The sequence below is a fragment of the Pteropus medius genome, unplaced genomic scaffold (genome assembly GCF_902729225.1).
Source record: "Pteropus medius unplaced genomic scaffold, Ma_sr-lr_union100, whole genome shotgun sequence".
In the NCBI taxonomy this organism is placed as follows: Eukaryota; Metazoa; Chordata; class Mammalia; order Chiroptera; family Pteropodidae; genus Pteropus; species Pteropus medius.
In genome coordinates, this window is record NW_024344240.1 from 20463702 (window position 1) to 20486046 (window position 22345).

Here is a 22345-nt window from a genome sequence, read left to right on the forward strand (position 1 = left end):
CTCTTCTGTATTATTTTAGAGCAAATCCCAGATACCATATTATTTCATCTGTAAATATTTCAATATGTATTACTAATAGACAAAGGCTATTTCTTTAAAAACATAAAACAATACCATTATTAAAGTTTTAAAAATCTACAAGAACACCTTAGTTCTCCAAATAGCCGGTGCTTAAATCTTAAGGATTTTTAAAAAATTTGTTTGACTCAGTTTTCAAATAAGGTCCACACACAGTGATTGACTGAGGTGTCTCTTAAGTCTCTCAGACTATCAGTCTCCTTCTCTTATTTTTTTCTTACAATTTGTGTTTTAAATTATATATATTAATTTAAAAGTGACCACAAACATGTATTTTTTATAAGTCAGGAGGAGGGAAAAATTTAAATGGTTGACAGCAGAGCACTGAGTTTCTTCACTGTTTAAAAAATAGAAAAGTAAACAGTGGTAAAAGGTGCAATTTCCTTACATAGTACATCTGTCCCCCACAGAAGCAACTAGGCAAGAGTGTACCAAAATGTAAAAATTGTTTAAAAAGTACATTTACAAAACTAGTGAATTACCAGTAGTGCAACAACACAGATGGCAGTGTAAGATGTCCTCAGAGACCCATCTGAAGAAACAGATAGATTAGTTTAGCTGTGTTTCTTAGTTCAGCTCTAGTTGAGAATGTCTGCTTTCCTAAATAAATAACTTCCAGGCAATGTGGCTGCTATGATTACATGTTAATATACTTTTTTGTTGTTATTTTTTATTACAAAATTATCCATGCTAACTATAGACAATTTAGCAAATGCAGTTAAATAATAGATAACATATGTCCTGTAAAGACCACTACTTGAAAATAATCATTAGATTGATCACTCAGGAATCTTTTGGCTCTTAATCAAAGAAGACCTAAGTCAAACTGGCTTAGATACAAAGAGAATTTATATACTTAGAAAGTCCAGAAGTAGTTTGAGCTCCAGCCAAAGTTTAATCTGGCAGCTAGTTTATGTCATAGAGACCCGATTTTCTCCGTTTCTCCATTCTGCCTAAGTGTTGGCTCATTCTTTATTATTATTATTATTATTAATATTATTATTATTATTTATGCCTACAGCACCTGGTCTTCCTAGGTGGTCTCCCATCCAAGTACAAACCTGGCCCGACCCTGCTTAGCTTCCGAGATTAGACATTGGGCTTGTTCACGATGGCATGGCCGTAGACCATGGACCTTGGTTCCACTGAGGCGTAAACCCAGAACCTTCTGCGTGTAAAGCAGACATGTTAACAGCTACCCTATGGAACCATTCTTAAACCTTGGCTCATTCTTAAACTAGCCTTAGCATAGTTGCATGATAGCTACTACCTACAGTTCCCAGGACCACAAATTTCTTGCTCAAGTGGAACAAGAAAAAGAGTACAGTCATGCACCCGTTAATGATGGGGATACATTCTGAAAAATGCGTCATTAGCTGATTTTGTCATTGTATGAACACCATAGAGTGCACGTACACAAATCTAGATGATAAACCCTACTACATGCCTAGGCTATATGGTATAGGCTATTGCTCCTAGGTTATAAGCTTGTACATCATGTTTCTGTAGAAAACAGGAGATTAAATCAAGAACGAGAGAAAAAGATGCAATCAAGAGATGTGGTAAACACAAAATGTATGAGGCTGCTGCCAATGGAACTCAACATACTGTTTTAAAGCAAACTTTTTTTTATAAGTAGAAACAGTACACTCCAAAATAACAATGAAAAGTACAGTACATAAATCTGTAACATAGTCATTTATTATCAAGTATCATGTACCGTACATAAATGTACCGTACATAACCGTACATATTTTTATAAGACTGTCAGCACGGTAGGTTTGTTTACACCAGCATCACCACAAAAACGTGAGTAATGCGTTGTGGTTCAACGTTATGACCGCTGGCTCAAATGTCATTAGGGATAGAAATTTTTCAGCTTCATTATAATCTTATGGGACCACCGTCATATATGTGGTCTATCACTGACTGAAACATTGTTATACAGGTCATGACTGCATGTCTTTGTTCCAGCTTTTTCAGTGAGAGACCTCATATATACTCTGATTGGTCCAGACTAGGTCATGTGACCACATTTGACCTCATAGCAGCAAGGGTGGGGGATATAATGTACAAATTAGCTTGGCCTAATACAGAGGCTCTGCCTCCCAACCAAGGTACAGACAGCTTCCCCAGAAACTCGTAGATCTTTAAATAGAAAAAGGGGCTACTAGGAAGAGAAAAAGGAGAAGTCATGTTGGGGAAGCAATCAATAGATGTCCACTGCCATCACTGTTTATATTTGTCATACTGTGACTGTTTTTAAAAGTGGAAGATGCTGCCAGTGCTGAGATCAATTTCCAGTATGGTTAAGTTTGGGGAGAGAAGGTTTTTAATAGACAAAGTATAGGATGATGCCTCACATTTGGTAGGTACCAAAAACATTTGTTGAGTTGAATATAAAATAGCTTTAAAAATTTTTCCCAAAGATGCCTCCCAAAGTACAAGACCAAGAAAAGTAAACTTTCAGACTCTCCATGTCACTCCACCTTCATTAACACAGTTTTTATTTATTTACATAAATATTTGAATCTCTTGGTTGGTTATATAAACGAGTAATAGTTGTTTAAATAGTTGTCATATTTTTTTCCTTGTAATAGAAATAAAAGAATCATAACAATCTAAGTTTCTCATACTCTTTTTTGGGGGAGGAGGGACATAACCCTTTAAAAAATAAAATCTTACAATGTACTACAACACCTTAATCAAATAAAAGCTGAGTTGAGCCTGCTGACATAAGAGTGAGGACTTGAAGTTCTCACACTGATGTAGTCTTACTTCTTACTTGACACTTGTAACCTTTCGCAGTGTCAGCATGAATATGTCTACTGACAGGGAGGTTTTACTATCTCACAACACATAAACGTCAAATTTCAATTCTTGATGTTAAAATAATTTCTTACTATTGAACAAAAGTCTGATTCCCTGTAATGTCTACTCGGTGGTACCAAACACTCCTCTACAAGCTAATATCTCAAATATCTTGAGATGCTCTCGTCCTGCTCAGCTCTCCAGCCTTCTCTAGGCTTAACATCCTCGATTCTTTGACTATTGCTCACCGGACACTGTTCCTTTCATCATCCTGCTCACATTCCACTGGGTAGTTTGTTGGGGCTTTAAGAATATGCCTTTGATTCAGGGAAGTGTGCCAACTGCTCGCTGTCTGTGGAATTTATTACTTAACTGGCTTTAAACAAAACATGCATGTTCTATCTTTGTCTGCCAACCCTGCTTCTACCTTCCAATGTTAATATCTCAGCAGTCTGGAAGAATGCTCATCGAAACTCAGATCCTGACACCTTGCTCTACTTCCTGAACTTGAAGTATCTTTTCCTCTCTACACACTATGCTCTCTCCATACTGCTAATTCGTGGCAAATGTCTTGCGCCTGTGATCTGCTCCAGCAAACAGTGATGCCTGGGCATAGGTTTCCTGTTTGTACACTGCTGCTCTTCCTGGCTCAGTTCAAAGGCCTGGAAAAGACAGTGCCCACGCTCATCTAATCCCTTCTAAAACAGAATATAACACTACAGATGTGCCTTCATCAGCTCAGAGTTCAGGGGGCCTGTTCTTTCCCCATTCCACGTAGTATTTCTTTTCAAGCAGATGGATGATATTAAGCGAACGTGTTTGTGGGTCTAGGTTTTAGCAGCTTCCCTTCTTTGTCAGCTTATCTCAAACACAGAGTTGACAGTCAGTGTTCACTGGCTACAGCCTCACCCAGCTGTCTCCAATGAGGTGGCCACCTGCAGATTTAGTGAGGCCCTGAACCAATGAGAATCCAGACTGATGATACAGTAAGATAGACAATAGCTCTCAACGGACACTGGAATCATCTGAAGAGTTTTAAAAACTATCAAGGCCTTGTTCTACAAGTCCAGAGATTCTGATTCAATTAACCTGCTATTCTTTTAAAATGTAGTATTTTTTAAAAAGCTCTCAAAGTGATTCTAATGTCCAGCCAGGATTCAACATCATTACAATAGGAAGTCCTTCCTAACAGGTAAAGGTGTTCTGGAATTCATCTGCGGCTCCCTATCTGTGAATAGAGCCCAAGGTGCCTGACAGAACTTCTGTACAATTCAGGAACTACACTAAGCATTTAATTAACCACATTTAATTCTCTCAACAATTCTGGGAAACAGATAATATTATCCCAATTAAACAGATGCAAAAATCCAGCCTCAGAAATGTCAAGTAACCTGTCCCAGATTCTGCCCATAGTCAGTCTTGGTTTACTCTCAGTCATTTGTATGGTATGTGGCAAGGACAGGCTAATTACAGCATCAACTAAATCCCTCTGGATTTTTTGTTCGTTTGTTTGTTTGTTTTTGCATAGGAACTGCCATGAAATTGTTTCTCTTTTTTTCCCCTTACTTTGTAGTGAAAGGAAAGATAGTTTCCAATTATAAGTATTTATGGAGCATCTTTCATTTGAGTATTAAACTCATTTGAACAGCATATGTAGGTATTTTAATGTTTTAAAATACCATTTACCCCAGTAATCTCTTTGAGGAATAAGATCACATCTTATATCTCTTTTGTATTTACAGTGGCTGTGGTGCTTGACTCTCCAACACCCATATATCCCAGATGACTAGTCTAAGCCAATAATCAGACCTTTTTCTATAAAGAGGCAGAAAGTAAATATTTCAGGCTTTGTGGGAAAAATCTTTATCTTTGTCATGACTACTCAACTCTGCTGCTTGTAGCATTAAATCAGCCACAGGCAATGTGTAAACGAATGGGTGTTGCTTGTGCCAATAAGACTTTATTTATGAAAACAGGTGGAGAGCAATAGTTTGCCAACCCCTGGTCTAAACCAATCATTGTAATTCCATTTCCTCAGCTGGTGACTGGTTTACAAATAAACATGTGACCCAATCCCGGCATATGGGATGTGACAAAAATCTGCTGAGAGGATTCTAGGAAAGATTATTTCACATTTAAGACACACGAGGAAGAGACAACCCTTCTTTTTCCTTTGAACATTATCAGATCTGGATGTAATGCTTGGAATCGCTGCAGCCATTTTGCTCCTAACATAAAAATGAAGTCATCAAACACAGGAGGGCAGAGCCATAACAATCACAGGGGTGAGCTGTAGCTTGACATACTGCGCCTGGAGGGTGCCCTACTTCCTATGGAAGACAATAGATTTCCTTATTGCTTAGGCCAATGAGCTAGCCAAAAGCATCCTAATTACTGACCTCCTTCAGCACTCACCAAAGTACTTCACAGAGCAAAGTTGCTCAGTAAACATTTTGTTGGTCTGGCTCATAATCTGAACCATAAACATGTGGAAATCAGAATTTTTTCCATTGTAAATAACAACCTCCCTCCTGTTATAATACAAGGTCACTTCCCCCCCTCCACCCACCAATGTTAACACCAATGAGAGGAAATAATAATAAGCCTTATATTATTTAAGATGAATAGAAAACAAGTTTTTGACAATTTTTCATTTTTCTGCAAGTAAATGAGTTTCAATTACTCACTTGCTGTATTTTTCCTTCTCTTACTTTAAGCCTTTCTCTTCCTGCCTGGCCCCTGCAAAACATGCTGTATGCAAATGTGTGTGTACTCATCAGTCTTATTAGGCATAGTTCCAACTGGCCACTCCATCTGAACACAATTAGAAGTTAGACGGCAATTAAAATCTACGAAATCCATTTAGTGCTCTGAAAAAGTACTAAATAACTGTACACGCCTAGGGCACAAATTAATCTAAATTGTTTTTTATCATTTTCAAGTTATCAAACATACTGGGCCTCATTTTAGACTCTTAATTGCTCTTTCAGATTCCAGTGAATAGGCAATGAAAACTGAGCCCAGGACAAAAGATAAAAACATGGCATGAAATGGGTCAAGCTTATTCAGTGAGAGAGTCGCTTAGTGATGGTGGCACTAGAGAAATTCTGTGGTAGGGCAAGCACTGTCCAGGCATGAGGGGACACGCAGATGAGTTATCTTCTGAGATCTCCACAACATATTTCTCTACTTACTTGATATAAACATGGATGTCTAATAGGCATCTCAAGTCTTAACATGTCCAACACAGAATGCATAATTTCCCCCCTATATCTATTTCTTATCCTATCTTCCCCATTTCAATAAATGTCACCCAATTGCATAAGCCCACATTCAGCATCATTCTTGATTTCCATTTTTCCATATCCCCACAACCACTGAAATTCCTATCCAAAATCTGTTCAGTCTTCCTCATCCTGATGCCATCACCTTCAGCAGAACTTCTGTTATGTCTCTCCTGAGATTACTGCCACAGCCTCCTAACAAGCCTCCCTGTGATCCCTGCTGCCCACTAATAACCCATTCTTTTAAAAACAAAATAAGATCCCATCACTTCCCTACTTAAAACCCTCCAATAGCTTCCCATTGCATTTTAAAATTAGAAACCTGAATTAGTTTCCTATTGCTACAGTAACAAATTAACACAATTTAGTGACTTACAACAACACAAATGTATTCTTTGACAGTTCTTGGGATTAAAAGTCCAAAAATCAAAGCATCAGCAGGGCTGTGTTCCTTCTGGAGCCTTCACAGGAGAATCTGTTTCCTTTCTATTTTTAGCTTCTAGAGGCTGCCTGTATTCCTTGGTTTATGGCACCTTCCTCACCTTCTCTGACTCTGATCCTCCTGCCTCCCTCTTCAAAGGACTTTTGTAATTGCACTGGGTCCACTGGGTAATCCAGGATGATCATTCCATCTCAAGATCCTTAACTTAATCATATCTGAGAAGTTCTTTTTACCATGTAAAGTAACATATTTTTAGCTTGGAGGAACAGGACATGGCAATTTGGGTTGTCAGCCTGCCACAAAACCAAAATACAACACAAAGAACACCTCTTACCCGTGGCTTACCAGTCCTATGTGGCCCAGCCCTGTCCACCTCTTCTATGGCCCTGTCCCCTCACTTATATTCTCCTTCTAGAGTAGCCTGCTGCCTGTTCCTTCAAATGCCAAGCTTCCTCTTATTTTAGGGTCTTCGTCCTTGCTGTACCCTCCACCTAGAGCATTCTTCCCCCAGAAGACACAGCTAGTTCATTCTTGAGAGCTGAAGTGTTATTTCCTCACTATCACCATATGAGGTCATTATATTCTTCCTGTCAACAAGTAAACTCCAAGGGAAGAGTCCTTGTCTGTCTTGCTCACTGTACCACCTAGAACAGTGACTAACACATGTAGCAACTTAATATTTGCTGAAGAAATGAAATATAAGACTTTAAAATATTAAGTGATTTCTCTATAACAAGCCTTCATAACCATTTTGGTTTTATAATCCATAGGTTTATATAAATGCTTTTAAAACTCATCAGTATTTTCATCCTAGATCGGTTCTCAGTAAGACTAAAGAAGATGAAATGTAATAAACAGAACTGTAAAGCCTAAAAAATATTGAGGTGGAGGAAGGATGGAGGCAGAGTGAGGGGATAGGGCGGAGAAAAATATAAATAACATAATACGTAAAAAAGACTCACAGGGACTAATTGTACTTGATTCTTTACTCAATATGACTTGTCAGTGTGATACAGCTACCAAAAATATGACATTCTGTGTACCAGAGGTTTTCAAGCAAAAAGAAGAAAACTAAATTTTGGACCAAGTTTATTAACGAATAGCTAACGTTTACCAAGAGTATAATATGAACTAGACACTGTAATAAGAGCTTTTCATAAAATATTTAACCCCCAAAATACTGTTATGGAGGGGGCACCATTAATACTTCTCATTTCACAGATGAGAGAAGTATAGTTCAAAGATGTCAGGCAATTTGCCCAAGTTTACAGAATTAGTATGCATTAGAGTCCGGATTCAAGATTCCAAAGCCCGGTTTTTAAACTTAATGCTCTGTTGTACCAGCTTTTATTGATTATACTGGATGCAAGCAGGGTCGATAAGTAAACGCTAACCTGCTCTAGAGAAGCTGAGGGCTTTAGGAATCTGAGTGGCTCTATGCTGCCTGGTGAGGCTTATGACTCATGAGCTGGAAGAAGAAGCCCTGAAGTTATAAGTGCAGAATATCAACGTGTTGGTTGGCTCCCCAAGGACTATCATCTCCCAGTAATTCAGGCTTCACATTTCAAAATCATCTGACTCTTCCTTTCACTTCATTCTCCGTCTCCAGTGAGTCATAAAGTCCAGCCACCGATTCTTCTAGTATTTCTTTTTATGATTATTGCATTTTGAAAAGAAAAACACATATCCATGGTAAGACAGTCTAACACTATAAAAAGATGGTATATAATTTAAAAGTCAGTCTCTCTCCCATTCTAGACCCCAAGTGCCCTTTTCTGGACACACTACTGTTAAAACACACACCCAAATGATAAAGGGAGTGATAAGATCGGATGTGGGTCACTCCGGATACAGTGAAGGATTAGTGCAGGAGAGGGTAAATGCCAGGAGGCCAGCATTGAGGCTCCTGCAATGGTTCTGGTGAATCATGATAAGATTGTAAAATACCATGGCAACGTGAAGATTTCTGAAACAGTTTGGGGGATGGGTTAGTTAGATACAGCCAGTGCTTAGATTTGGGGATGAAAGAGAGTGAAGAGTTTGGGATGACTCCTATATGCCTGACTTGTGCGTCTGGCTTGATAGTGATGCTGTTTCACTGAGATAGGAATATGAAGAATAAATTCATGAGTTCAGCTTTGGATGCATTCATGGTATCCGGGAGACACAGCACACAGCAGACAGCTGGAAATGAGGGTCTAGAGTTCAAGAGAAAGGTCAGGCTGCAGCAAAAGGGGGCTGATGAAGCAATGGACAGGAGGAGTTCACTCATGGAGACCCTGTTGCCTAAGCAGAACGAGAGCATCACTGTCTCGAGGGATGGGCGAAGGAAGTGCCACCTCAGGTGTCATCATTATTGCTTAGACAACAGAGGACTTGCTGTTTCTGACCTGCCGGATACCTACTTTTATCTGGAGACATATTCTGGCACTTGCTTATATTCAGTCCTGTTTTGCTCTTCTATTATTTCATATGTGTATGTCTTGCTGTCCTGCAACATTTGCCATCTTTTGAAAGGTGGAGATTTGGCAGGTTTCATCCACATGGATGCAGCATTTTTGCATTTTAGTCCCCTTTTCTTAAATTAGAATATGTGGCCACTTGCGGTCAGGCTGTGTTTGAGCAATATCACAAGTGGAGGGCTGAAATATGCATGTACTGTACTCTTTGCTGTCTGGTGCTTCTGCCATCACGAAGAAGAATTACCTTTGGCCATCCTGGAGCCCAGAATAGGCACGCAAAGGGGACAAAACCACCTCAGCTGACCCACAGATATGCAAATAAGAAATAAATGCTTATCACTGAGATTTTGTGATTATTAGGAAAAATTTGTTCCTTTTCTTTCTGTTGAGATATCATTTATATACAATGAAATGTTCAGATCTTAAATATACCTTTAATCAGTTCTGACAAATATATTCACTTGTGTAACCCACACCCATAGCAAGACACAGAACACTACCATAACCTTAGAATATTACCTGCCGGCTCTTTTGAGTAAATCCACACCACGCCTCCAGAAGCAAACATTGATTGACTTCTATCATCATAGCTTACTTGTATGACTTCTGTCACCATAGCCTAATTTTGTGGAAAGCTGATGAAGACCAGGGATCAGGCAAATCCAGCCTACTGCCTGTCGTTAGTTGACCCGTGAGCTAATAATAGCTTTTACATTTTTAAGCAGTTGAAAGAAAAACCAAAGAGGAATAATTTATGACACTTGAAAATTTTATGAAATTCCAATTTCAGTGCCCCTAATAAAACCTGATTGGCATACAGCTACTTCCATTTGTTTGCATATTATCTATGGCTGCTTTGCACTATGTTGCTGAGTTGAGTAGCTGAAATAGAGACCATATGCCCACAAGGCCTAAAATATTTGCTACCTGGCCCGCTGCAGAGAAGGTCTGCCCATTCTTTATTAGCAAGCTTGCCTCTATCTCCATCACACGTATGGATCCAAGTGCTGAAGCCAATTTTGAGAACTAGGTGCTCTGAGCGCTGTTTTAATTACATTCATACAAACCATGCATCAAAATTATGCCTGTTCATGAAAAGACTAAATATTATCAAAATACATAATGTAGAAAGTGAGAGCCACTCAGAAGCCCAGCTCCTACAGAGAACACTCTACACTAAGATTTCAAAGAAAACTGAAGCTAAGTTACAACTAACATTTAATTGTTATTGTCCTGTATCATTTTCACATGAGTCGGCATCACTAAGATCTCTTATTATTGAAACAGGAGTAGTGAAGGTGTAAATAGGAACAGGCCGAAATCATATGAAAAAGGTAGAGAGAGTGCCAACATTTCACCTGTGGAATGCAAGAAGAAAAAGGGAGCAGAGTCAGATCCCCAGGGTAACACTAGATTAAATGTCCAATTCAAGCCAGCCTAGACTCAAAAGTCCATGGCAAATCGGGCATCCGAAAAAGGAAGCAGAGGTACTCGGGGGTAGGGTGGCGGGTGGGGAGGTGATGGAGGTGGAACCACAGCCAGCATATGCCTCACAGGCTCAGGTTTCTCAGAGTAGAGGTGTGTAGCAGACGCTTTATAATCAGCTTGAGTCTTCTCCTAGAATGCAAAGTGTGCTTCCTCTTGGCCAATAAAGTGCAGTGCTATTCTGCTGGGAACACAGATAGCATTTATATTATGCTTGTAGGAATAATAGGATGTGCAGATGTCCTTGAAAAATATGCCTTTGGTCAATAACTCCAACTCTAGAAGTCCCTTTCTTCAAGCTCCGCCCAGCTCCTTCAGCCTTCATTAATAGAAATACTTTCCTTTTCACTGAATGATTTTTCCTCTAATTAAGAACCATTTCAAAACTACAGAAGGGAAGGGGGTGGGGGTACTGATAGGTCTTGATATATGCAAGGCTTTTGTTATGTTAGTGGCAAACACAAGTAGGGATCAGAATTGAATTTTGGGGGACAGCAATAGAAAAGCTGAGTGCCAGCTACTCATGTCATCCCTTTAGGTATATGCTGCACAAGTATTAAAAAATATCACTTCGAAGGGTGTCAAATGATTAGCTAGTGTGGATGTCCACATGCCTCAGCTTCCTCTCCACCTTTTTTTGTGAGGATCTCATAAAAGCTAAAAATACACACATGTTCACGGAGCTCTCAGATTCCTGGTGCATGGCCAGAGGTCCCAAGATTAAAAACCTTACTACAGTGAGTGAGTGTTCCATGAGGGGCTGTAGTAGAGGTGTTCTAAATGAAAATGTGCTCATAACCTATGTACCTGTGGAGTTTGCCCTAGATGGAATATGCACTAGACCGCAGACCATATTTTTATTTTATTGGGGGGAGGGGGGGATAAAATTTTAAAAAGCCATTTTTGGGCTTTCAAATTGTAACTTAGCTTGTTTTGGGGGAAAGGATGCAAGTGTGCGATTTGATTAATAAATTTTGGTATTCTAATATTGTGCGTGTGTGCCTGTGTCTGTGTAAGTTGAGTATTATGTGTTTATGAGTCTGTCTGTGACCAGTTACTGGTCCACAAGACAGAGATGAACTCACCCAGGTAAGAGCCAGCCTGTGGGTCCTCAGGCAGCTTGCCCCAGGGGAGTTCTGTTAACCTCTTCTTGTCTACGACTGCCCAATCTCCATCACCACCACCAATATGAGGACACTGGCCCACAGCGAAGCCTTTTCATCAGCTATGAATAATTCTAATTCCTTCTTATCATGGAGGACTAACCTGCTTTTTATCGTTAAACCTCCTTAAACTATAACCCACCGTGAGGCCTAAAGGGGATTATCAGCTGTCTTGCAGCTTTCATCTTTCCACCTACCCAACAGCAGACAGGAGAGCTCAAAATGTGACAGAAATAAGAACTAAGAGTAAAGGAATTCCCAAAGGTGTGAATCTGAGTCTCTCTGAGGCAACTGCAAGCATCCCACACGAATGTAAAATATGATTCTTGGGTTTTCCTGAATTCTCCTCTGTCTTTTCTTGACTGAAAGCAGGAGACTGATAAGTGACTGCCAACTGCTAGTTCTGACCAGCAAATAAAATTGAACGGGGAAAAAGCAGGCTCATGAGCACGGTCTTGCAGGCAGGCAAACACACACACACCCCAGACTTGGGAGGAAAGGAAAGGAAAGAAAAGGCCACCACCCTTCCTGAATCTTCACAAACAGATCTATAATAGTTTCAGAAGGGAGTCCAGAAAACACAGGAACTCTGAAGGGTTCAACTAAGGGAAAAGAACATTTTCATTTCACAAGACCAAGAGATACTGGTTCTTTTTCTATGTATGTATGTACGCAGAGATTTGCAAATAATTCTGCTGCCCTATGACAGCAAAGGTCATTCTGCAGACCAGCTTTCTAGTCCATTCTCCCAGGCCTGATACCCATTCCTGCTATATCCCTTGAGACCAATAGAATGATGAGCCAAGTAAGACAACAGACCTTTTTATTGTGCAAAGCCTAGAGGCCCAAATCATCCCCAAATAACTTTAAAAGGTACACTGTTTAAAAATCTTACAATGGTCTCCCACTTCCCTAGGATAAATTCTCAGGTCCCTAAGTTGGCTTTTAAGTAAGGCGGACCATATACTTTAATGGTCCAAATAAGGGCACTTTTGAGAATGGAAGACAGTGCTATTCATGACAATGCTGGGACAATAGCCATCAACTAGGACTGTCTAAATACTTAAAGGCTAGACTATAGGCCCCCTACCCTAAGGTAGTCTGACTTAACCCTGAGATCCAGCCTCTTTTCTCTCACCACCCGTCTTTCACCATCTCTCCTCTAGCCACACTGACTTCTCTCAGTTTTCTGAAAGGAACTTTCTGAAAGGGGCTTGACCTAGCCTCCTGACCCTTGACATGTACTTTCCTCTACCTGTTCCCTGACTTTGCGGCTTCTTCACCTGGCTCACTTGTATTCACATCTTCTTTTGGCCTCAGCTTTGATGTAACAGGAGCAGGGAAGCATCCCCCGACCCCCAAGACAAGATTGGCTCCCTCTTATGGGCTCCCACAGCACCCAGAATATCCCTCATCACATCTGTGATCTCTTATTTAGTGCTGGCTGCTGCCTTCCACAATGCACAGTGTTCCACCTTGGGGCTGGGGCAATGTTGTCTTTACTGAGTGCCTCATACTCAGACCCCTGCACTGTGCCTTACACCAGAAGGCGGTGGATTCTTCCATTCTTAGCTCAGGCATCCACTTTGAATTGCCTTCCTTAAACCCCACTATCTCCCTCAAACCACGGGCATTGAGGGTTACCCTGAGTGCTCCCTGGGCCTCAGGGCTGCCTTTGACCTAGCCCCGGACACTGTGCCTCTTACGTGAACCCAATCAGTGCTCTGAGAGTCCCTGCAAGGCAGAGACTGTAATCCATTCATCTAGGCACAGAGTGGTTGATGAGGATGATGGAGGTAAAGGATTGTACAGGGCCACAATCGCTCATCTGAAATCTTGGACCCAGATGACTTTCAAAAGTCATAATTTTTCATGTGAAATCATAATATTATGCAATATGGCCAGTGGAGCTGGGGCAATACCCTGTGATCTGCCACGGTGACATTTCTGCAGCAAAATATGTGAATATTCACACTAAGTGGCTAAATAAAGCCTCAAAATATTCTTTAATGCCCCCAGGTCAGGCTTCGCAAGTCAACTGAGTTCAGATCAGGTCAGAATTTCCCGTCAAGAGTTATGAAGACATTTTGGTTGTCAAGAGCTTTTGGATTTTTAGAATTGTGAAAAAGGGACTGTGTACTTATAGCAGCTGACGGTTCATTAATACTCTTGTGCCAGGCACTGTTCCAAGTTTATATATAACTATCAATAATAACGTACATATTCTAAATGTAGTACATTAATATATAGTATACATAATCTATACAAGTTATATATAAAAATCTGATTTAATCCTCAAAACAATCCTACGAAGTAAATATAGTCAATTTGTATTTATTTCTCAGATAAGGAAACTGAGGCGTAGAGAGTACAAGGAACACAAAGGGTAAGTACAAACTGGACACGTGATCCACAGTTGGTGCTCAGTGATCCCTGGGTAAACGAACAAGTGAAACACGAGTGTACGTGTGTTATACTTAGAGAAGTGGGCTTGAAGCACCTGAACAGCAAGACTGCTGAGGTGGCCTTGTCATTTCTCTGGGATTGTCTGCCTCAAACCTCTTTTCTAGGCATTGCTTCTACTTAATGCTTACAAAAAGATCATTACGTATGGCTCACCCTCCTGGACACTGATGCCTGGTGACTGAAGTCAGGGCTATCATAACAATCCCCTGGAACCTGGGAACTGGAATCACAAAGTCGTTCTCTTTTTGGTGCCTGGACTATAAAACATAAACACATTTCATAGAAAAACAGAACCACCATATAGAGCCGAAAAATCCAAATGCAGCCTAGCATATTCTAGTGCATATCCTATGTTTTGTACTTTTTCTTTTTAAACGAAACATTGGTTGGCATACAGGAACTAGTCGGCCAGTTGGGACTGCCTCTACTGCTCATCTATAACTGATTATTATCAAGAGCCATTTGGTAATTAAATTATTCAACCAGGGTGTATTGTGTACCTACTACGGGCCAAACACCCTGCTAAGCAGATGATAAACAAGACAGCTGCAGTTCCTGTCCTTCCAGATTATACAACTGTAGTGGAAAATAGAACAGCAACAGTGTGAGTGCTATGATGCAGGAATCTATGGAGAACAGAGAGAACACACAGCAGTAGGTTTAAGTCAATTAGTAATTGGAAGTGAAGTGGAACAAAAATTAATTATATTATTTATGAGCTGTTTAAGTTTAATTCCAACAAATTTATATCATAAAACTAAATGATTGTGAAGAATTAACTGATACAAGCAGTAAAGATACGAATGAAGTCTCTATGCACACATTAAGTCTTTTTAATGCTCCTACGTCAAGCACGGACTCACTGTTATTATTAACAAAAGATTGATAAGATTTGCATATATATTATGAATGTCTGATTAAATAACTCAATAGTGGAAAAACTAATACAATCTGAGAGTGTGTTTGCCAGAAAACACTTAGTCCAACCAATATTTCTTGTCCATTTAAAGCTGGGGTTATCTGCATTCTGCAGAAAGCACTTACAAAAGTATCAGAATACTTTTGAATTTCAAGAGATAAAAGAATGACACTAAAGGGATTTTGGCAATAGTAAATATGATGAGTAGCTATGGCAAACAAACACGTTTGATGCAACACATGACAGACCCTGTTGGCTATGAATGCACTAACCCTTACTCCTTTCTTCGTTGTTAGCATCCCCTCAATTTTGTTCAGCACTCTAATATGCCCTGTTAAATATACTCTTTCCCAGCTTCTCTGGAAATCGCAGGATGGCCATGCGTCATGGTTCTGGTAAATAAAACCTAAGTAAAAGTCTGTTTCTGGTTCTTTATAAAATAAGACAGTTATGGAAAGAAATCCTACCCTTCTTCTCCTCTTAAATGTAGAACTGATTGATGCCTGGAGCTGCAGCCACCATGTTGTCACCATGAAGATGAAAGTCAAGTGGCCCTGATGAGGAACTGAACCAGACTATTTCTAGATTTGATATTATGTGAGAAAAGAATGCCCTTATTTGTTTAAACCACTATTCTTTGATTTTTCTGTTCTTCGTGACCAAGTATTACTAACAGAATAGTATAAGACAGAAGGTTGTACTTAAAAGTTTGAACCTTAGGCAACTGTAGCTGTAAAAACTGAGAATTCTCTGTCACTGTTAGTGACTCAGTTCAGATACCAGGAAGTAACCAGTCTGGTGTGGTGCAGCATAACATACTAATCATCCTGGGACACCAAATCAGGATCGTGGCAGAGGCTGCTGGTCTTCTTTCTCACTCAGCATGTCCTTTCCCAGCACCAGAGCAAGACTGATTTTAGTCCCCTAAGCAAAGCCTAACAGACATGAGAAAGTGAGCCATTTCAGGGGCTGTGCTCTGCCCACTGTGTAGACAGTTAAGCTTCTTCTAATCTCTACCTTAGATGCAAGAGATTTTCATATGGAATACAGATTTAACATGGTTTATGTTTATTTTAGGGCACGTCCAATTACACTGTCAGAGCCCTCAGGTCTCTTTGTTTTTGTTTTTTGGAAGAAGTAGGTATCTACGTACCTGTTACATAGACACAGCATATTACTATTCTTGGACTCAATGGCAGATACATTTCTTCTGAACCTCATGACCTCATCCTTCCCCTTTTGCAATTTGAGAACTAGTCTATACTTTTTAGTTCACTCTGACATTAACTCTTCATTTGTAAATAATAAAACCCTATTTATTTAAATATTTGTAAAAAGAAGGCACAAATGAGAATCGTAGCAAGCAAGACGCATTCAGAAACTTTAAGTCTGGAGATAACGCAAGAGGTAAAAGTGCATAGATAGGCAGGTAGGTAAGCGGGAGTTCTGTGTATCACACGTTGAAATATGACTTATTCCAATGGCAGTGAGGATTTTAAGAAAGGGACTGACATAACCAGATTTTTTACTTAGAAAGATCACATGAGCTGCACTCTGAGGAAGCAAACTGTAAGGTGGCACAAGGGGGCCAGTTATAAGATAGTAAGAAAAGATGCAGGCCCGAATGATGACCATGGCTGTGGACAGATATGAGAAGTATTTAGGAGGTAAAAGGGAAAGGGTTTAGCACCAGATTGAATTTATGCAGTACAGCACAGGAAAGCATTCAGGTGACTCCCAGATTTGACGGGGGGTGGTTGGTGATACCATTTATCATATAAAGGATACAGGGGTAGGGGTGTCAGGTGAATAGGGGTGTCACAGAGGGGTGACAGGCAGAGATGGTACATGCAGTTTTGTGTACTGTGAGACATCTCATGGAGGCGACCACTAGACAAAAGAATATAGGGGCCAGGCACTCGGATCTGAGCGGGAACTAATTTGAATGCAAACAGACAGCAGTTGAAGTCATGGGACGTACTGAGATCATCTACAGAAAATGAACAAAATGGGAAGATGCATAAATAATATCATAGAGAACACTAATATCAGGGATGGATAAAAGAAGTATATACCTAAAAAAGAAAAGGAGGAAATGTCCAGAGAGGCAGGTAGAAAACTACGAGGAGGTGGGGTCAGGAGCAGGGTGAGTCCCGGGGGGGAAGTGGAAGGACTGAGTGGTCTGTGGAGGTCAACTGCTACAGAGTTCAGCTCACATTGACCCCTCACACTGACTCCCCTTCCCTAACATACATGGGCTTTGGCTCACCTATATGTACATGTGATCCTGCTCCCCAGGCCACAGCTAATTGGTCAAGAAGTGATCACTAATCTAAGCAGGATAGAAATTACCCCTGGGAGCCCTGGGGGTGCCACCTGCCCCAGCCATGTGGATTAGGAATCAGGCAGAGAATTGGGCAGCAGGAACAGAGAGAGAGAGCCAAGAACTGTCTTGGTTTGGGAAGACACCCCAAATTCTGATAAATGACTTTTATGCTAAGGCTGGTTCCAGCTGGTTTCTCTTACTTGGAACTATAAAAATCCCAATATATATCCAACAAGAGAGGCAGAAATATAAACAGCTGTACTACCTGACAAAATGAAATATGTGCTAAAAGGAGACATCAGAGGTGGCTGTGGGAGTTCGGGAGGAGGGGAGACTAATTTGGGGTGGGTTGAGGGAATGCTTCCGGAAGGGAAGGGAGGAGGCATCTGAGCCGGCACTTGAAAGAGTAGGAGGCTTTTAGGGGGAAAGAAGGGAAAGAGTGCACTCTAGCTGAAGGAATAGGACCAGCAAACAGCAAAGAAGCACCAAAGCAAATGGAGCATTAAGGCAAGGGTGGGCAGTGGCCATGCCTGTACCATTCTCCTAGTCTGGTCGACTGTGGCATCTGGCACAACCTTAAGATCCTAGGAAGCCTCCCCACCCTCCCCCAGCAGCCCAGCCCTTCCTGCACTGTGTCAAAATGCTCCCTTTGTGGGTGTGCCTCCCACATGGGCACCCACCCATTTACCTGCATGTCCTGTGCCTGGCGCAGAGCTTGGCGCCAATGGGGGCTCAATACAGACTTGGTAGTCTCGAGCAATGCCTACTCAGCCAGCACATTCAGAGGAGGGTGGTCCATGTAAGACTGAAAGGAAGTGGGCATCTCATTCTGAGGACTGGTAGTAGCAGGGAGGCTGATAGTCAAGGTTGGTCTGTGATGACTTCCGGGTGTAGGAATATTAAAACAACTTAAATTCTTTTTAAGTGTGGTAAATATATATAAAATTTACTTTAACCATTTTTAAACGTACAGTTCAATGATATTAAATATTGCACAACCACGACCACTATCCATCTCCAGAACTTTTTCATCTTCCCAAACTAAAACCGTACCCTTTAAACACTAACTCCCATTCCTGCCTCCCGTAGCCCCGGGCGACCACCATTCTCCTTTCTGTCTCTATGAATTTTATTACTCTAGATTCCTGGAAAGTGGAATCATACAGTATTTGACCTTTAGAAAATAACTTACATTTTAATGTGCTTTAAACCATAAACATTCACCAAGTGTTATCGCTTCCTCCTGTGAGGCAGGCAGGGCGAGGACCCTCAGTCTGGTCTGGGAGGCTGAGGAAGGTGAGATTCAGAAAGGTCAAATGATTCATTCAAGCCTCGGCTTCAAGGCATCACAAGCAACCATGCTACATAAGGTTCTAGGCTCAGTTGACCCCTCACAGACGCTCTGTGGAGGCTGCTCCAGAATCTGAATTGCTGGAGAGCCATTACCTCAACCCACGCCCCACACCAGGCAGCCTTCAGGCATACTTCTAACTAGGGTTAGCAATGGGAACAGGAAATAACCAGTGCAGTAGGATGGAAACAAACAAGGATTCAACCTTATGGAAGCTCAGCCAGAGGCTTGGGTGTGTCTTTCTAAGGTTGGGTGCTTTCTGCTCAGAGGGATCAAAGTTACTGCCAGCATGAATTATTCATCTGCACATTTGTTTGGAATCCATTGGACTAGGCAGCACAGTAGAGTCCTAGTGGAAGGTACCAAATGATTAATTTTCCTCCTGCCCAAGGAGCTGGCTCCTGGGCCGGCTCTCTTTCTACTGAACTTCGGGACAAAGGCCTTGCTTTCCACATTCAGGTCAAAAAGTTTTCTCTTTCGTTTTCTACAGAGTAATGATCAACATTAAATGATCTAACTGCCAACTACCAAGAGACTGTAGGGTTTCTTTAAGTTTGCTTGTTTGTTTGTTTGCTGGAATTAGAAATGGTTCAAAGTGTACACTAGCTTCTAAATCAAAGTAAAAAGCTCTAAGTGAACCTGAAGAAAATGAGTCTCATGCATTTTCTTCTCATCGATACCTACTAAAATGATTTATCAGGTCTGCGTGCGCGTGTGTGTGATCTAGAATCTAGAGATGTTAAACAATTATTTAAACATGTTTGTACTTTTTCTTGTCTAAATATACCTGCAGGACAGAATCAAAAACTAATTAGTCTGACCTCTGTGGCTCAGTTGTGCTTAAGCCCTAAGAAGATTATGTCTTAGAATTTAAGAATTTTTCTTTGGGCTGGTTTAAAGGTGTAAATCCTGTTACACTTGAAGACGCTGTTAATAAATGAACTGGAGTGGCTGGGGGTCAGGTATGGAGGAGGATCCAAGGAGACTAAAGAAGCTAAAGGAGCCTGGGAGCCGGAACAGGAAGACCGAGATTCACAGCCTATCTCCAGTGCTGACTGATTACACGGTACTCTTGGGCAAGTCACTTTATCTGAGCCTCCGTTTCCTCACATGCAAAAATTAAAAATCATAACTTTATCTGTCACAGAGGGGCAGTAGTAATAGCTGTGATAGCAGCAATAGTTCATTGAGTGCTTGCAATGAGCCAGGCGCCATTCTGTGGAAAAATTCCTGTAAGGCACTTGACAAATGTTAGTTGTAGCAACAATTTTACTGTTGTTGCTTCCTGACAATTCCTAGGGCTTCACTGATTTTAGAGAATATGAGCAGCTTTCTTCTACTTTATTTATTCTTTTGAAAGTTTAAAATCCCATACTGTTTGAGTATCAGGTGCCTTACCTCCCAAATGCTGCATTGCACCTTAAAGGATATGTTTCCCTTCTGTTCCTCTCCAAGGCAAGAGAAGAGAAACTGCACCAGAAGGGTGAGATGATGTATATTACTCAAGGTAACACGCATTTGTGGCCAGAAACTATTCCACATGCTGGGTGTATGGAGAAAATAAACAGGAATAATGTTCAAATATAACTACGTCTTTTTTCCTCTTTTGCATTTGAGGGCAGATGGATTGGCAGTGTGCAGGGGCTTGGAGGCCAGTGGTGAAAGCCCAGCCCCGCTCCCTCCACTGGTTGTTGTCAACACTACACCCTGAAAAGCCAGGCAGCACCAGATGCATTTCAGTCATTACCCCGCAGGGAGCACGCCAGATCCAGCGCAGGCAGGAACCCAGAAGACTCATCTTGGCTTTGAGATCCCATTTTTCCTGTCACTTGGCACTCATGCAAACCACACTCCCCTGCTATACTCAGGTGCCATCTTAAGGCAGAACTGAAGTGGGAACAGGGTTTGAAAGACTGAGACATCCAAACAAAATAAGTTACCTAAAGAGTCTATTTCAGTTATTGAATGGGACAAAGTTATCGGATTAGATGAAAACTTGATTTTCCTCTGCTATCCAGCTTGAGAGAAAAGAGGGGCTCAAATGAAGACTGAGTTAGATATAGAAAAGTAAGCTACACTTTCTTTGCAAATATGAGCGTGGTGTGAGTAAATTTTCTGCCCTGTTGTTGTACTAAAAGTTAATGAGTACCTACTATGTGCTGGATCCTTTACAAATCTATTGTCATTTTATCATGACAACAAACCTATGTTAGGCGGTACTATTACTTCCCCATTTATAATCGAGCAAACTAAGGCACAGAGAGGTTAAGGTTAAGCCACTTTCCCAAACTTATAACAGATAGCAAGAGTCTGGGCCCTCATAGGAGCACACAGACCAATGCAGCATAAAACACAGAAAGAGGAGATATTTATGTGCTGACTGCAATGGCAGAGATGTGTAATGGCAGGGGATTAGGGGCCCTCAAGGGAGGCTTAAATACAGCCTGGGCAGAACAAGGAAAGCTTCCTAGAGGGAATGATGCCCACTTTTTTTATTTTTTTAAAAAAGGTATTATTAATATACCAAAAAAAAAAAAAAAAGCACAGATGTTAAACATCCAGTTTGGTAAGTTTTGACAATTGCGCACATTTGCGTAGCCACTAATCAAAAACAAGATCTAGAATGTTCCCATTGCCCCGGAAAGTCCCTCGTGCCCATTTCTAGTCAAGCCCTCGGGCTTTCCCATTTTCTGACTTCTGTTACCATAGATTGGTTTTGTGTATTCTTGGACTTCATAAAAACTGAATCATTTGCATGTTGGTTTCTTTTGCTGAACTGAATATTAAATTGTGAATGGAACTTTAGCTGAGCAAAGAATCAGTGAAGCAGAAGCCAGGAGGTGAGGAGCAGCAGCCTGGTGATGTGGCTGGTGTCTGGGGATGAGGCAGAAAGTGATGGGGGTGAGATGGAAGACAAGGGGAGGGGCTGGATCTTGAAAGGCCTGGGACCCCATGTTCTAGGGTTTTGATCTGAAAGGCTAAGACTCTAATTCATAGGCAAAGGGGAGCTAGCAAAGCCTTATGCAGTTACTGAACACCTACTATGCACCAGGTTTACCTGCTGCTTTGCATGTTATAATGTCTCAAACTCAATCATTTTAGCGGATGGATATTAATATAATCTCCACTTTCTAGATGATCAAACTGAGGCCGAGAGAGGTTAAGTAAAATTGGCTAAGTGATAAGCCAGGTTCAAACCCAGCTCGACTACAAATACACTGCTTTTCACTCAGAGAAGGCTACTTTGTGAGGAAAGGGAGGAAATTAGTTTAAGCTCTGAAGAGCTCCATGAGACAGACAACGAGGAGGCTGGAAGGGATGAAATGTTACTCTGCACATGGCAGTAGGAACTGGAAGAGGGCCTGGCCAAGCACTGCCCTTAACGGGATGTGGCACCTGGGACAAGCTCCTCATCGCTTACTTCTTTGAGTTTCACTTTACACTTAATCCCATCACCCGGAGTATCAGGGCTTTTAAGGTAGATAGAGAGTTAAAGAGGGTTATTTTAACTCTGTATTATAGAAAACATAAAACAAGAAAATGAATCATTCAAGAAGA

General features: G+C 41.0%; 1 protein-coding gene and 1 pseudogene across 2 annotated transcripts in view; both read right to left on the reverse strand.

The window, feature by feature from the left end:
* TMCC3 (transmembrane and coiled-coil domain family 3) overlaps positions 1 to 22345 on the reverse strand; it is a 238115-nt gene that overhangs the window by 124375 nt on the left and 91395 nt on the right. The window lies entirely within an intron of this gene.
* Positions 1091 to 1206, reverse strand: LOC120607570 (uncharacterized; annotated as a pseudogene).